The 15,304-nt window shown below is 39.9% G+C and overlaps 1 long non-coding RNA gene across 2 annotated transcripts; it reads right to left on the bottom strand.

The window, feature by feature from the left end:
* Positions 1-652: 652 nt before the first annotated feature.
* Positions 653-13,905, bottom strand: LOC123331789. Of its 2 annotated transcripts, none has more exons than XR_006548563.2 (4): positions 13,824-13,905; positions 13,384-13,546; positions 9,212-9,294; positions 653-790 (listed from the first exon to the last, which is right to left on the bottom strand). It is a non-coding gene; the product is annotated as an uncharacterized LOC123331789 (long non-coding RNA). The 2 variants fall into 2 exon arrangements; XR_006548564.2 differs by having other exon boundaries at positions 13,426-13,546.
* Positions 13,906-15,304: the final 1,399 nt, after the last annotated feature.

The raw sequence follows: 15,304 nt of genomic DNA, 5'->3' as shown, positions 1-15,304 counted from the left end.
TATCACACATGATAAATATAAGGATAGTTCAACATGAGGATACAATTTACACATGAAGGAGAAAAAAGCCATATGATAATTTTAATAGGTTTATGTGTTAAAATTAAACAGAAATTCAGGATAAGATTATTAGTAAGCAATGAATAAAAAAATATCTCTTTAACTAGAGCAAACATATTTATCAGGGACAAAGAACAAATTTCTTACCAAATAATAAAATAGAGACATTTCCATTAAAACAGTATCAAGACAATGATCCCTACCATCAAACAATTCTTCAGTATCTTCCTGGGCAATAACACTCATTCAGTTATAAAAATCACTCTTGAAAAGAAACATCACTTTTAGTCAAGCAAATGGATTGTTGAGCCTTCCTTAGTCATATTTTATCCTCAAAAATTTTTACCAAATAATTTCTTAACTATATTGCTTGATAACTAAAGAGAAATTATCTTTCACCTTTGATAGACACACAATGTCATTGCCCTATGTGATTTTCCAGATGTTTTTCTGAAATTGCGCTGACACTTGGTTCTAGCTTGTCCTGACATGTAGACTGTGATTATCTTCTATTTGTCAAAGAAATCTACCATCAGAGAGTTGAAAAACCTATCCTCACACTCTCCTATTGCTTTCTACCTCCTATAGTTTCAGAAATAGCAATATACCCCGTGTTACAAAGCAGGTTTTATCTTTGATCCATCACTCTGAATTGTAGTGGCTCTGATTTAGAAGCAAAGTTACTAGTCCAGCTGCAACAGGGAACCAGTTTAGCACATCACGATTCATCCTGAACAGAAGAAATAAAGACATAACAGTGAAAAATTAACAGAACAAACACATTAGGCTCAACATTTACATGAGTAATGTCTATAGAATTCTAATTGGAAGCATATTAATGAGGAGTGTTGAATATATAAAACTTGGAGTGAAAAAGCTATTTTTAGAACTTTGCTTTTCTTTAAATGTCACTCTTTTATATATATTTTATATTCTTCCTTCATTCTATGAATCACAGTATATTAGAGAAGAAGATGGCTTTATTTCAAGTGCTTTGTGTTTGTATTGATGTCAACAGGCTGCTTTCTTAGGCTAGTGAAGCATGTGTAATTAGGAGGGACAGTGGCATTTGTAAACCAGGATGACAAGGTGGAGGGGGATCACTGTAGTTTTCCTATCTAATGACACTGAGAAAATATCAATAAGGGTGAATATACTTTGTTTTACCTTGAGGCCTTACATTTAATTTCAGGAAAGAAGACAAAAATCATAATGCCCTTGAGCAGGAAAAAGAAAGGTTATAATCTCCTGAAAGCTTGCGCAAAACAAACCATTCATACTCTCAAAGTATGTGAATCTGAACTCGCTTTTTGGTTGTTTTTTTTTTACTTTTTCTTTTGAGATAATTATAGATACACTTGCAGTTTTAGGGAATGATATAGAGATATCCTAGGAACATTTTATTCAGTCTTACTCAATAATATCTTTAAAAACCAAAATTTCTCCCAAAAAGCCAGGAGAAATATCAATAACCTCAGATATACTGGTGACACCACCCTTATGGCAAAAAGTGAAGAGGAACTAAAGAGCCTCCTGATGAAGGTGAAAGAAAAGAGTGAAAAAGCTGGCTTAAAATTCAACATTCAAAAAACAAAGATCATCATTTCATGGCAAATAGATGGGGAAACAATGGAAACAGTGACAGACTTTATTTTCTTGGGCTCCAAAATCACTGTGGACAGTGACTGCAGCCATGGAATTAAAAATACGTTTGCTCTTTGGAAGAAAAGCTATGACCAACCTAGACAGCATATTAAAAAGCAGAGACATTACTTTGCCGATAAAGGTCTGTATAGTCAAAGCTATGGTTTTTCCAGTAGTCATGTATGGATATGAGAGTTGGGCCATAAAGAAAGCTGAGTGCAGAGATTTGATGCTTTTGAAGTGTGGTGCTGGAGAAGACTCTTGAGAGTCCCTTAGACTGCAAGGAGGTCAAACCTGTCAATGCTAAAGGAACTCAACCCTGAATATTCATTGGAAGAACTGATGCTGAAGCTGAAGCTCCAATACTTTGGCCACCTGATACGAAGAGCTGACTCATTAGAAAACACCCTGATGCTGGAAAAGATTGAAGGCAGGAGGAGAAGGGGACAACAGAGGATGAGATGGCTGGATGGCATCACCGACTCGATGGACATGAGTTTGAGTAAGCTCCGGAAGATGGTGAAGGACGGGGAAGCCTGTTGTGCTGCAGCCCAGGGGGTCGCAAAGAGTCAGACATGACTGAGCGACTGAACAATAACAACAAAAGCCAAATACAATATCACAACCAGGCTAGTTCCCTTTACTTGTGCTCATTGGTGTGTGTGTGTGTGTGTGTGTGTGTGTGTGTATTTATCACATGGGTAGGTTTGTCTAGCCACCACTGTAGTCAGCATCCTGAATAGTTCTGTCCCCACAAGAATCCTCTGTGTTGCCCTATTCAAAGTGCATCGACCTTCTACCTGCTCCCTGTCTTGTTTCCCTGTCTTTAACACCTGGCAATCACTAATCTATTCTCCACTTTTACATTCCATTTCTATAACATGTCAAGAATGATAAATGGAATCCTACAGCATTTAGCCTTTGGGGATTTGCTTTTTACACTCAGCATAATTCTCAGGACATGCGCCCGAGTTGTTGCATGTATGCATAGTCTCTTATTTTTACTGCTAAGTAATATTCTATGGTATGGATGTGCGAGGGTGACAGGTAGGAAGGCCACAGGTCCCCAAGGGGCAGGAGGAAGTAAACTTGAAGTGGCAGATTTTTTTTTTTTTTCCTGGTCTACTCAAAATTAAAAGAAGCTTCTTTTAATTCTGTGTTGAAGGCACCTGGTTCTGCCTTGAACTAACCAATGCACTTTTCTTATGGAAATGTTTTTCTTAACCTTTGTTAATGAAACTATGTATTTGCTTTGGAATCTGCCTTTCTTCAAAATAGTTCTGCCTAAGACTATTTTCTTTTCTCAAACCTTGGGCTGATAATGACTCAACACACCAGTACTCATGTGAATTATTTTATGGCCGTGGGTGACACACCTTGTGCCGTCCTATCTCAAAAATGTATATTGTGGGAGAGGGGCCTGGAGAAACTCCCTCAGCCTTGAGGCATTTCTTTTATCTGATTAGAAGCTCTCTAACCACATAAAATGCCTTGCTAAAAACTAGCGACTGGGCATTCTTTCTGCCCTCTTCTGATACCTATCCTATGTCAGAAGCTTTCTCTGTCTCCCTTATACTTTAATAAAATTCTGTTACACAGAAAGCTCCAGTGGTCAAGCCTGGTCTCTGGCCCCGGGTGGAAATCCTCTCCTCCAGAGATCATGAATCCCAGCGTAGCACACGGCTTCGCAGCAGCAAACTTTCAGAAGTTTGTTTTACCATTCACACATTGAAGGACATCTGTGTTATTTCCAGTTTGGGGTTATTATGAATAGAGCTTCTTTGAATATTTGTGCCCAGGTTATGTAGGAACATACATTTTCATTTCTCTTGATTAAATGCCCAAGAATGCAATTGCTGAGTCTTATGATGATTACAGGTAGAGTTGTACAAGAAACCATCAAACTGTTTCCCTGAATGACGATACCATTCATACATTCCCACCAGCAGTGCATGAGTGATCCTCTTGTGTCTCCACATCCTTGCCAGCACTCGACGTGTCACTATACTTTATTTCAGCCAGTCTAATTGGTGTGGAGTGTATTTTTCATCCAGGGCTTCTCATCCTCAGCACTACTGGCATGTTAGATGGGGTAATTCGTTGGTGTTGGGTAGAGGGAAGGGTCGGAGAAGGCAATGGCACCCCACTCTTGCCTGGAAAATCCCATGGATGGAGGAGCCTGGTAGGCTGCAGTCCATGGGGTCGCTAAGAGTCAGACACGACTGAGCGACTTCACTTTTCACTTTCATGCATTGGAGAAGGAAATGGCAACCCACTCCAGTGTTCTTGCCTGGAGAATCCCAGGGACGGGGGAGCCTGGTGGGCCGCCGTCTATGGGGTTGCACAGAGTTGGACATGACTGAAGTGACTTAGCAGCAGCAGCAGCAGCAGGGGGAAGGGTTGTTCTATGTACTGTAGAATGTTTAGCCACATCCCTGTCCTCTGTTAGATGCCAGTAGCTCCTTGCCCCCATTGTGACAAGCAAAAATGTCTTCAGATACTGCTAAATGTCCCCTTGGGGACAACATTTTTCCCTGTTAAGAATCACTGTTAAAGAAAGGATCACTAATCCATCATGACAGTCTAAGTAAAACAAGATCACTAATGCTCATTTATCTCCTCCAGGCTCTTTCCCTTTTTTGGATATTAAAAACTTTTCTTAGCACCTACTTCCCTCCTGTTTTCCAACCAAACTCCTCAACTCACTACCCAGACGCATAAGACGATAAGCCTGCTCTAATGACTTACTAGACTAAGACCAAAGTGAAATTGCCTTCATATGATTTTAACTATTAAGTCTTGCCCAGACTATTAATTCTCAAATCGTCTGCAGTAGCTCTGAATGTGCCTGCTCCAGCTTGTTTATAAGATGCTAATCTCATGAAGGAGAAAATTCAGAACAATTAAGAGATGAGAAAGGAGAGAAAAATCTGGACAATAGGCTTTCTTAAAGGAGTGTTGAGGCAGATAAGAATGAATCCAGGTGAAAGCAGATAATGCTACAAGTTGGGAAAAGCTAGAATTCCAGTGGCTATACCTCCAGGGTTTTACCTCCAAGCATACAACTCTGCCTGTCACTTCAGGCATGTGTCAAACTCTAATTCCCTCACTTCTCAGTCTATTAAAATGCTTCTCATCTTCCAAAGGTCAGATCAAGTGTTGTCTCTTCTGTAATACCTTCTCCAATCCTCCTAGCTGAAACAAAATCATCTTTCCCCTGGATTCTGCCAACATTTATCTCCACCTTGATCACTTTGACCACACTTTGATATGTGTACATCTTTCTCCAAAGTGAGATGGCCAGCTTCTTGAATTTTATTTGACAGTGACTTAAAGATCAGAGCAAGAGTGCGTGTACAGCAGGTACAGTGGGCTACATAGAAGGCCAAAGGGGAAAGTATGGAGAAGCAACCAACAGCTGAAAGACAGTGGAAAAGGGGTGATTTCTAAATCTGCATCTATAGGGGGCTTAGATGCTAATCCCATCTTGGAATTTGAATCCCAGACTGCTGGACCCCACCCGTAGAAATTTTGATTTGGTGTCAGGAATGGGCCTGAGAATATGCATCTTTAACAACTTTTCAGGTGATGCTGATGTTGGTAGTCCAGCAGCAACTTGGAGAACCACTGTCCAGGCTGGCTGTGTTGACGGCATGGGCTTACCATCAGGGGTCCAACACAGCGGGAGAGCTGTTGGGGGAAGGACTTATATACAGGACCAAACTGGGGAGCACCTCCTCTTTGCTCAGGCAAGTCTAGAATCTCCCCATGAGCATGGGCTCTGGACATCCTTTAATGACTTTAAACAAACATTTAATGAGATTCGTATTCATCTTTGTATTTCTGAAATGCTTTGCATGAGTAAGTGGAGGACACTCAAGAAATGCTAATTAAATTTTTTTAAAAGGCAGATAGATGAACTTAATATCCTTTTAATCCTTGCGTGTTCCTAAAACAGGGAAGTTAGTTGCCCAGTAAAGGTTTGTTGGTCTTGCTGCTGCTGCCATAATATCCTTCTCAATCTGATACCAAACAAGGTGCTATCTATGGAAGACAGAGAATGAGGAAATAGTTAGTGGAATGAATAATCAGCTTTGAGGCACTAAAGGTCTATAAAGGTAATCTATGCTGCAGATATTTCCCATGCGCTATTTATCTAAGTAGAATCTTAATAAATACGCATAAATAGGTAGATGGATGGATGGATGGACAGATATGTAGACAGAGAGATATACCCACTCCCCCTTCATGGGTCCTGTGACAGGCAAACTTCTAAGATGGCCCCAAGGATTGCCACCTCTTGGTATTCACGCCCATGTATAACCCATCTCCTTTGAGTATGCCTGGACCACCATAGCAAGTTGTTTAAAATTTGAATACAAAAAAGTAATAAGATGTTATATTTCCAATTGAAAATAGCAAAACTTACAAACCACTGTGACTTCCTACCTTCTGACTTGTTCTCTCTCTCTCTCGCCTTTTCACGTGCTCATACTAGTAAATCCAGATGTGATATTCCCTCCACAGAGATGCCCTATGGAGAGGCCACTTGGCAAGGAACTGAGGGAAGCCTGACCACAGACTATGAGGAACTGAGGCCCCAGGCCAACATGGGTCCAGCAACCGCATAAGTGAGCTAGGAAGCAAATCCTTCCAAGTTAGCCTTGAGAGGACCGTGGCCTTCTCAGAAACCCTGATATGGGGGCCCAGTTATGCCATATAAGGATTCCTGATCCACAGAAGTGATGTGGTGATAAATGTGTACTATTTTAAGCTACCAAAATAGTAATTTGGGGGTAATTTGTGATGCAGCAATAGATAATGAATGCAGATTCTTTTCTAAGAATGCCAAATAATTAGTATCTCCTGCATATCATCAAAGAAGTAGTGTGTGTATATATATATACGTGTGTGTGTGAGAGAGAGAGGGAGGGAGCAAAGGAGGGAAGAGATCAGGCAGGATTCCAAAGAGATTTTTGATCCCCCCCCCCAATGGGGCATAGTCTTATTTCCTATCACAAGAGATTTGTTGCCAATCTGATCCCTTAAAAAAGTAAACACCAAAATTGCTAGGATTAATTAAGGTTGTCATTGTCACCATTTTTCAAATTTTCCAGTCCTAATCGGGCCATCCCTCTCACATTACTCACGAGTAATTGACAGAACTGTATTATTTGTAATTATTTTTAGTCTTACTCTTGCTGACTCACATTTCAAGCTCCACTCATATCTTTTTGGAGACTTAACTAAGTCTCAAGAAGAATGTGGCTTTACCCCAGCTGTGGCTAAAGTCTCAAATACTCCAACCATACATAAATACTTTTACACATCCAGAATGACAGACAGCATTCACTGAGTTATCCATTTAATTTTTGACTAATGTTAATTTACTGCCTACTAGGAGCAATGTGCTAGGAACAGTAATGGGAAGGTGACCATATGTCATGCATTCATGATGCATATATGACCATAATGTATTCATGCTCCCTTTGAAGTTTACAGTAACCATTGCACATACCCTCACCCCATGGTGATTTCTTTGTAGCAGTATCTTGTATAGCAAATATGGCGAGAACATGACCATTTGTGAAATACCCGTGGTGAAAATGTTGATTCTCAGGAATAAACGAGAAGTCTGTCATTGGCATGTACTTTGACCAGCCTTTAAAAATGAAACACCAGCAATGTGCCCCTTTAGCTATTGCTTGCATGGCACCTGATTTGAGATTTGAAACTCTGGCTGGCTCTTTCCCATAGTACCACCCTGAGGGCTAAGGGAAGATCACAGGGGCCTCTCTGTCAGGATAAATCCCAGCAAGGCAGACACAAGTGTGTGTCTGACATGGATTCATCTCTGCTTACACAGCCAGCAGGTAGCACAATGGCAATTCATAACATCCCATGACCCTCAGCGTTCCCAGAGATCAAGGGAAGTAAACAAGAGACAGAATATGCTCTTGAGGCACATTGCTTATAAGTGAAAAGCAATATATAAGTATTAAAATAAATCCGTAAGAGGCAATTTGGCAATGCATGTGAAAAGACTTAATTTGTAGTTTGCATATCTTTTGATCTAGCAAATCTACTTCTAGGAATTTATCCTAAAGGGGGAAGAAATCACAGGGCTTTGAAAATCTAGTTACATGGGTACTTGCTAAAATTACCTTCATGAGGGAAGAAATTGGAAACAGCTTAAATATGCACCAAGTATGAACTGAGTAAATGAGTTATTATATAATTCACAATGGAATGTAATTCAGCCCCTGAAATAATACTGTGAAAGAATAATTTAAAAGAATATAAAAGGAAAATTTTCATGTTCATTATATATTATAAAGTGAAAAAGTAGGCTAATAAATGACATGTACAATATTATGTTTAAAAATGTGTGTGGATACATCTGTGTATCATATATGTGTATCCATACATACAGAGAGAGAGAAGGAGATTTTAATAGTGGTTCTTTTTAGGTGTTGAGCTTATGGATAATTTCAATATTATTATTTAACTATGGTCTATTTTTATAATGAGTATATATTATTGAAATTAAGGACAATTCAAATTATATTAATGTTATTTGACTGTTATCTATATTTTCAACAATGACCATACATTGTTTAGAAAACATTAAATTATTATTAGAAAAAGGGATCAATTAACTAAGTGTACACTAAAGGGATTCTTAAACCAAATCTTGAGGTTTTAGGTACATAAAAAAGGGAATATATGTAGGCATCTTAATTCTATGTTCTGCCCAGAGACTTGGCTATCACTCAAAGGCAATAGAAAGTTAAACGGTTCCAAACGTCACTAACTGTCAGATAACAACTCTAGATCCTGTTAGCTTCTGTCATTGGGACTTTCCTTTTGCCAATGACTGAATCAAAAGGAACTCGTCTTGGGATTTCGGGAGACAAAGGAAATGGTCTTTCAAGGAGGAAGGAGAGAGGACAATCCCTTAGGTAAAGACAAAACAAATGCCAGCTGAGGAAGACATATATGTGAGGCTGCTACTAAGGAGAGGTAGGTCCTCAAAGGCAGTTCAGACATAGATGCTTTCTGTTCAAGGACAGTGAGGGGGGAGGGGGTTCCTTTCCTTTAAAAAAAAATCTCAATAGGCAAATAATTCAAAGAAACTGAAATTGTAGAAGATGTAAATGTAATAGGTGTAGGAAACACTTGGTCTCTTCCTGAGATCCAGCAAAACCTGGTATTGACCAGGCAACTGATTTTTATTTTAAATCAAAATAGTACTTCACATTTAAGCAATTTCCCCCTCTGAAAATTTTTCCATTTCTTTGAGTAAAAAGAAAGCTTTCCAACCAGAGTTCAGTAGAAAAATACCTAAAATATCTAAACAGACAAGAAACATCTAATTTAACAAATGCTTTGACTCTATTAGGTTGCCTCTTCCTAGGAGACACAAAACAACCCAAAAAGATATACACTCACTAAGTGTGCAGATAAATAATCTACCCATTTACTCATTTAACATGAATTTACTTACCATCCACTGTTAGGTGTCCAGGATAAAAAATAAATAAAGACCAGTGCTGCCCTACAGGAATTGCCTTCTGTTGTTCCAGAGCACTGGAAGAGAATAGGTAGAGCCGTTGAGAAAGAAGACTTGTTAAAGTAAAGCAGATAAGGAAATCCTGTTTTCAACACAATGTATTAAATGCTTTAATAGATTAATGCACAGCATGAATGCTATGGAAGACCAGGGCACAGCTATGTTTAAAATACCCAACAGAAGGAGGCATTAGTGAGGCTTCCAGAGGAAGAAAGACTTGCTGAATCTTGAAAGGATGGAAAATTAACCCAAGAGATGAGTGGGGCATACTTCTAAGGGCTCACTAGCCAGGATCATTAGCTAGATTTGGAAGCTGTAAATGATATGGCAGTAAAAATGGGCAGAAGTCAATAATATTAGGAGATAGGCTCAGCTGTTCTAACAATGACATCAAAACATCAGTGGCTTTAACATGATAGACATTCATTTTCCCTCTTGTAACTCAAGTCATAAATCATCCAGGGAGATAAGACAGATTTACAGTGTGGGATACCCAGGCCCTTTCCATCTTGTTACTCTGTAATCTCCAACCCATGGCTTCCATCTCATGATCTGAATGGCCACTCCAACTCCCACCAGCATGTCTGTATTCCAGGAGGAATGTAGAAGGCATGCTCCTTTCCTTTAAAGTGAATGAACCAGATATTTCACTCATCACTTCTGCTCATACCCTTTTGGCCAGCACCAAGTAATATGACTGCAAGAGAGAATGGAAATGCAGTCTTTATCTGATCAGTCATGTGCACAGCAAAAACTCAGGGATATTGTTCAGTTCAGTTCAGTTCAGTTGCTCAGTCGTGTCTGACCCTTTTCGACCCCGTGAATCGCAGCACACCAGGCCTCCGTGTCCATCACCAACTCCCGGAGCTCACTCAGACTCACATCCATCGAGTCAGTGATGCCATCCAGCCATCTCATCCTCTGTCGTCCCCTTCTCCTCCTGCCCCCAATCCCTCCCAGTATCAGAGTCTTCTCTAATGAGTCAACTCTTCGCATGAGGTGGCCAAAGTAAAAGCATCAATTCTTCAGCGCTCAGCCTTCTTCACAGTCCAACTCTCACATCCATACATGACCACAGGAAAAACCATAGCCTTGACTAGCCGGACCTTTGTTGGCAAAGTAATGTCTCTGCTTTTGAATATGCTATCTAGGTTGGTCATAACTTTCCTTCCAAAGAGTAAGCGTCTTTTAATTTCATCGCTGCAGTCACTGCAGGGATATTATTACTAAAGTTCAAAGGGGAGAATGGATAGTGGGGGAATTAGCAGTTTCAGACACAGTTATCCAGTTGGTAAATGAGTTGGATTGTGGGATCTGGCTGGAAAGTAGGAGGAATGGCATTATAACGTTTATATTTTTGAAAAATCACTTAAGGTATGGAATTTGGATTTGAGGGGATCAAGTCAGGAATTATGGAGATTAGGAGGCAAGTGCAATAGACAGATGAAAAATGAGGGAAGCCTGAACTCTGAAAAGAAGTGGTCTGATTTGAGGGAATCTTAGGAGCAATAATCCATAGCACCTGGGGATTGATTGAGTACAAGGAGTGACTGAAAGAAGGAAATAATCGTCAAGAATGTTTCCTAGACTTCTGCCTGGAGATTTGGGTGGACCATTCTCAGAGACTGGGGAGAGTAGGGAGGGAGTCAGTTTGGTCAGCTTGGAGGTGTGGTGAACTGACGTTGTAAGAATGGACAAGACTAATACAGTGAATTCTGGACTCATAAGAGAGCGTGTTACTCTCTTGTGAAGCGTGGCCTGGATAAGTATGACAAAGGAATTCTTAGGGCAGCATAAACATACCTGTTAATTTCTGTTGTTTCACTGAAACAGAATTTGATTATATGTTGGCAGTTAACAAGCTAATATGGTCTAAGAACTTGTACAATTTCCCAACTGTGGTGTATGAAGTTATTGGGGTTTTTTTTAAGATTTATTTATTTATTGGCTGTACTGTGTCTTTGTTGTTGCGTGTGGACTTTCTCTAGTTACACCGAGCGGGGGCTACTCTTCACTGTGGGCTTCTCATCGCAGTGGCTTCTCTTGTTGCAGAGCACAGGCTTTAGGGCACGTGGGCTTCAGCAGTTGCAGCTCCCAGGCTCTAGAGCTCAGGCTTTGTAGTTGTGGTGCACACACAACTACAGGAGTTTAGTTGCTCCTCGGCATGTGGGATCTTCCTGGACCAGGGATCAAACCAGTGTCCCCTTGCATTGCAAGGTGGATTCTTAACCACTGAACCACCAGGGAAGCCCTGAAGTTATTATTAAAAATTATTTACTGACCCCTTCTCCACTTCTGTGGGTGGATTGCACTTGCCCATCCCTTGACTAGGGGTTTGTCCATTTACTTGCGTTAGATGGTGGGATGTCAGAAGACATGAGACCTAAAAACACTTGAGAGGCTGGGCTCTCTCAATTGCATCTCTGCTATCACCATGAGAAGAACTTACTATCTCCTTGTTCCTGGAAAGAAAATAAGCCACACAGAGCACAATCTCCCCATCCTAGTCCTTCCCAGATCAGTCATCCCAAAGTTCATCTTCAAACTTGTGTGCTTATTGCTGTATGCATCTGAGATTTTATGGTTATTTGTTATGCAGCAGTATTGTGATCATAGTTACTGATACATCAATTAAAAATATTTCCTGATATTATGCGTACAATTTCAAACATAACTAATATTTCTTAAATGAGAAACTTATCACAGTTTTATATTGTGTTACTGTGTGATATGTGAGTTTTGATTGGAGAGAATTAATACAGAGTTTAGTTGAGATGAATGCCCAGACACCTTAAAGAAACTCATGAAATTCCTGGGCTTTGGGTGGTAGGAAAGGAGAGAGAAGACAAAAAGAGAGAGAGTAGGAATGAAACATATTTACCCTCCTCACATATTTTTTTCAGGATATATCTGGCATTCAACTAAGTGTTTGGTTTAGCAGAGGAGGGGGTAGACAGATCTTTTTAAACTTTAATCCCGCTCCTATATACTATATATACTATATTCATGGATTAGAAGACTCAATACTGTAAAGGCAGTAGTTATCTCCAAATGCATGCAAAGATTTGATGCCATTTCAGTCATTGTGAAAATCCACAAACCGACTATAACATTTATAGTTATAAATGCAAAGGCCAGGATATCTGTGGCAATTATTTTTTCATAATTTTATTTATTTGTGGCTGTGCTGGGTCTTCTGTGGTGGCTTCTCTTGTTTCATAGTGTGGGCTCTAGGGCTCATGGGCTCAGTAGTTGTGGCCCAAAGGCTTAATTGCTCCACAGCATATGGAATCTTCCCAGACCAGGGATTGAACCCATGTCTCCTGTGTTAGCAGGCAGACTCTCCACTGGGGAGCCACCAGGGAAGCCCTGTGGCAATCTTAAAGAAATACAGAGCTGGAAAACATTGCCAGATGTCAAGATTTGTTATATAGCTAAATGGATGAAGCCCATGTGCTGTTGGTGCAGAGAAAGACAAATAGACCTTTTGGACCAAAATAGAGAGTCGAAAAACAGACCCATCCATATACAGTCACATGATTTATGACAAAGTTGACTCTGCTATGCAATGGGAGAAAGGATATTGTCGATAAGTGGTCCTGGATTATTTAAATACCCAAATGGAAAAAACAGTGAATCTTAATCACTATCCCACATCATCCCCCAAATTAATTTCAGACAGAAGATAGATGTAAATGTAAAAGTAGAGGAATGAAGAAAATATAGGATACTATTTTCCTGACTTATGAATAGGCAAAAAGTTCTTGTATAGGATCATAAACAAAATGAATGACAATTTGGATTATAATTCTAATCATCCAATTTTGAGGTGACTCTACCAGTACCATTTCCAGGGTGAAATGTGAACCGGAAGTCATTACTTCATTTATGGAATAGTCACTTAAATGTATTATTGCCACTTCAGGCCTCACTGTATAATATCCCCAATCTCTGATAGACAAGATAAAAACTTTCCTTACTAGTGATACGGATGGTGAGTATGAAATGAATGAGTGTCCTTTCTAATATCAGATATTATTCACTGGTATGAGGGAGCAATCCTAAAGAACTCATTTTTTTTCCTTCTCTAATATTAGTATGCTCACCACAGAGAGACATCACAGAGCAAAGAAATAATGCCTCCTAACCCCTGGAGTATTGCATTAAAGGCCCGTGTGAATAGCAGACTTCCTTAGTGCGTTGTGAGGGTCTGCAGATCACTGACTACTTGACTGACTGGTGGTGGCAAATTCCAAGTGTTGGATCAATCTGAAATGAAAAGAAAACATCACACATGACGATCTGAGTCAAGGGGAAAGAAGATTAAACCTGTATAAGCAATACTTAAGAGCATCCATCAGATACAAGAAGGTAAACATATTCAGTTTCAGGCATTTCAAGAGCTGAGAGGTTCTTTGGAAAGGGAGACTCAAAAGATTAACTGCCAAAGAAGCATGGAAATGAGCCCAGGAGAGAACAGCTAGCTCAGGAGCCCAGTGCTCTCTGTGCTCTGTGATGTTCCCAACAGGCAGGGCACAGACCTCACCTGAAGTGGCCCAGAGGCTGCCAGAAAAGGCTGCGCCTGAGTAAATGCAATGGTGAGCTATTTTTTCCCCTGCAGATGTGTGTCACGATGGATCTGTAGTCCCAACGGGGGGAGTCAGAGCATCAGCGCTGAAGTCATTCCATAGCAAGACGTCAGCACACCCCACACGCATGCTCACTGGCGTCACACAGCCGACCTTGATGATTCCAAATGAGGCCTGGCAGAATCCACAAGTTCTGATTGCAAAGGGTGTATGCGTGTGTGTTTCTATCACTTACAATGGGACAGGAGGTGTTTTACAGACGACTGCATGGCGGTACTCAGACACAACAGTATTTTTTTTTACTGAAATATGGTTGGTTTACAGTGCTGTGTTCATTTCTGCTGTACAGCCAAATGTTTCAGTCATACATGTATGCACATTCTTTTTTATATTCTTTTCTTTTGTGATTTATTATAGGATATGGAATATAGTTCCCTGTGCTATACAGTAGGACCTTATTGTTTATCCACCCTATATATAATAGTTTACAGCGTCTCACCGCAGACTCTCACTCCGTTCTTCCCCCAGCCCCTCCAGCTCGGCAACCACAAGTTTGTCCTCGATGACTGCAGACGCTTCAGTACTGAGCCGCATAACTAAAAGCTACCTATCAACGATTGCTCTTTTATTTCCATGGGAAAAGAAAGAGACATAGACCTCCCAGGAGAGAAAGCAATGTATATTATCCACATTAAAGAAATATTGTCAAGAGGTCATTTTTAAAACATCATTCCTCCCTCGCCTGCCCCAATTAAGCTGCTACAGTGACATGTACCACCAAACAGTAGCTTCTCCCCCGTCCATTTAACCTGCTCAGATCTTGGGTTAAATTAGTTAACCTCTTCTGGATTTCTTTACCTGAAAAATTAAAATATAAAGTATTTGTTAATTGCCTGCCTCAAGGTCTCCCCCCAAATTAAGAACCTATGAACATTTAAACTTGGCCGATGGCTTTCTGTTCTGCCAGCTCACTGTATTATGCAATAACGTGCTAATGCTCAAATGTACTTAACCTTGGCAAAGACTAATTGAGGGACTTAAATGACTTCAGGTTTTATTTTAAAAGTGCACAAGTGCAAAATATTTACAACCTTTTCTGAGAGAGCCTTGGTGATTTATTTCTGTATAGCAGAACCAAAAGAAATTTCATTAAAAAAGGAACTGCTTCTTAATCAGAAAATGACTTTTCTTTTTAATAAAAAAAAATCAGCCTCTCATAGGAGACTCATGCATAAGTGGCTATGTGTTAAATACACTAAATAGAGGATGAATAATATATTTAGAGATTTTAGCACAATTAAGAGGACCTCCCATTGCCTTTAAACAGTTCCCACAACTCAAATCCCAAATGGACTCAGAAATAGAAGACAGTTTGTCAGTTCTGAAATATTGTGTAATATGGATAATCTTGAGAAACAGAGACTCTGTGAAGCTAACA

This window comes from Bubalus bubalis, chromosome X (assembly GCF_019923935.1).
Source record: "Bubalus bubalis isolate 160015118507 breed Murrah chromosome X, NDDB_SH_1, whole genome shotgun sequence".
Taxonomy (NCBI): domain Eukaryota; kingdom Metazoa; phylum Chordata; class Mammalia; order Artiodactyla; family Bovidae; genus Bubalus; species Bubalus bubalis.
Note: the sequence above shows the minus strand (reverse complement) of the source record. Positions and strands in the feature narration are given on the sequence as shown.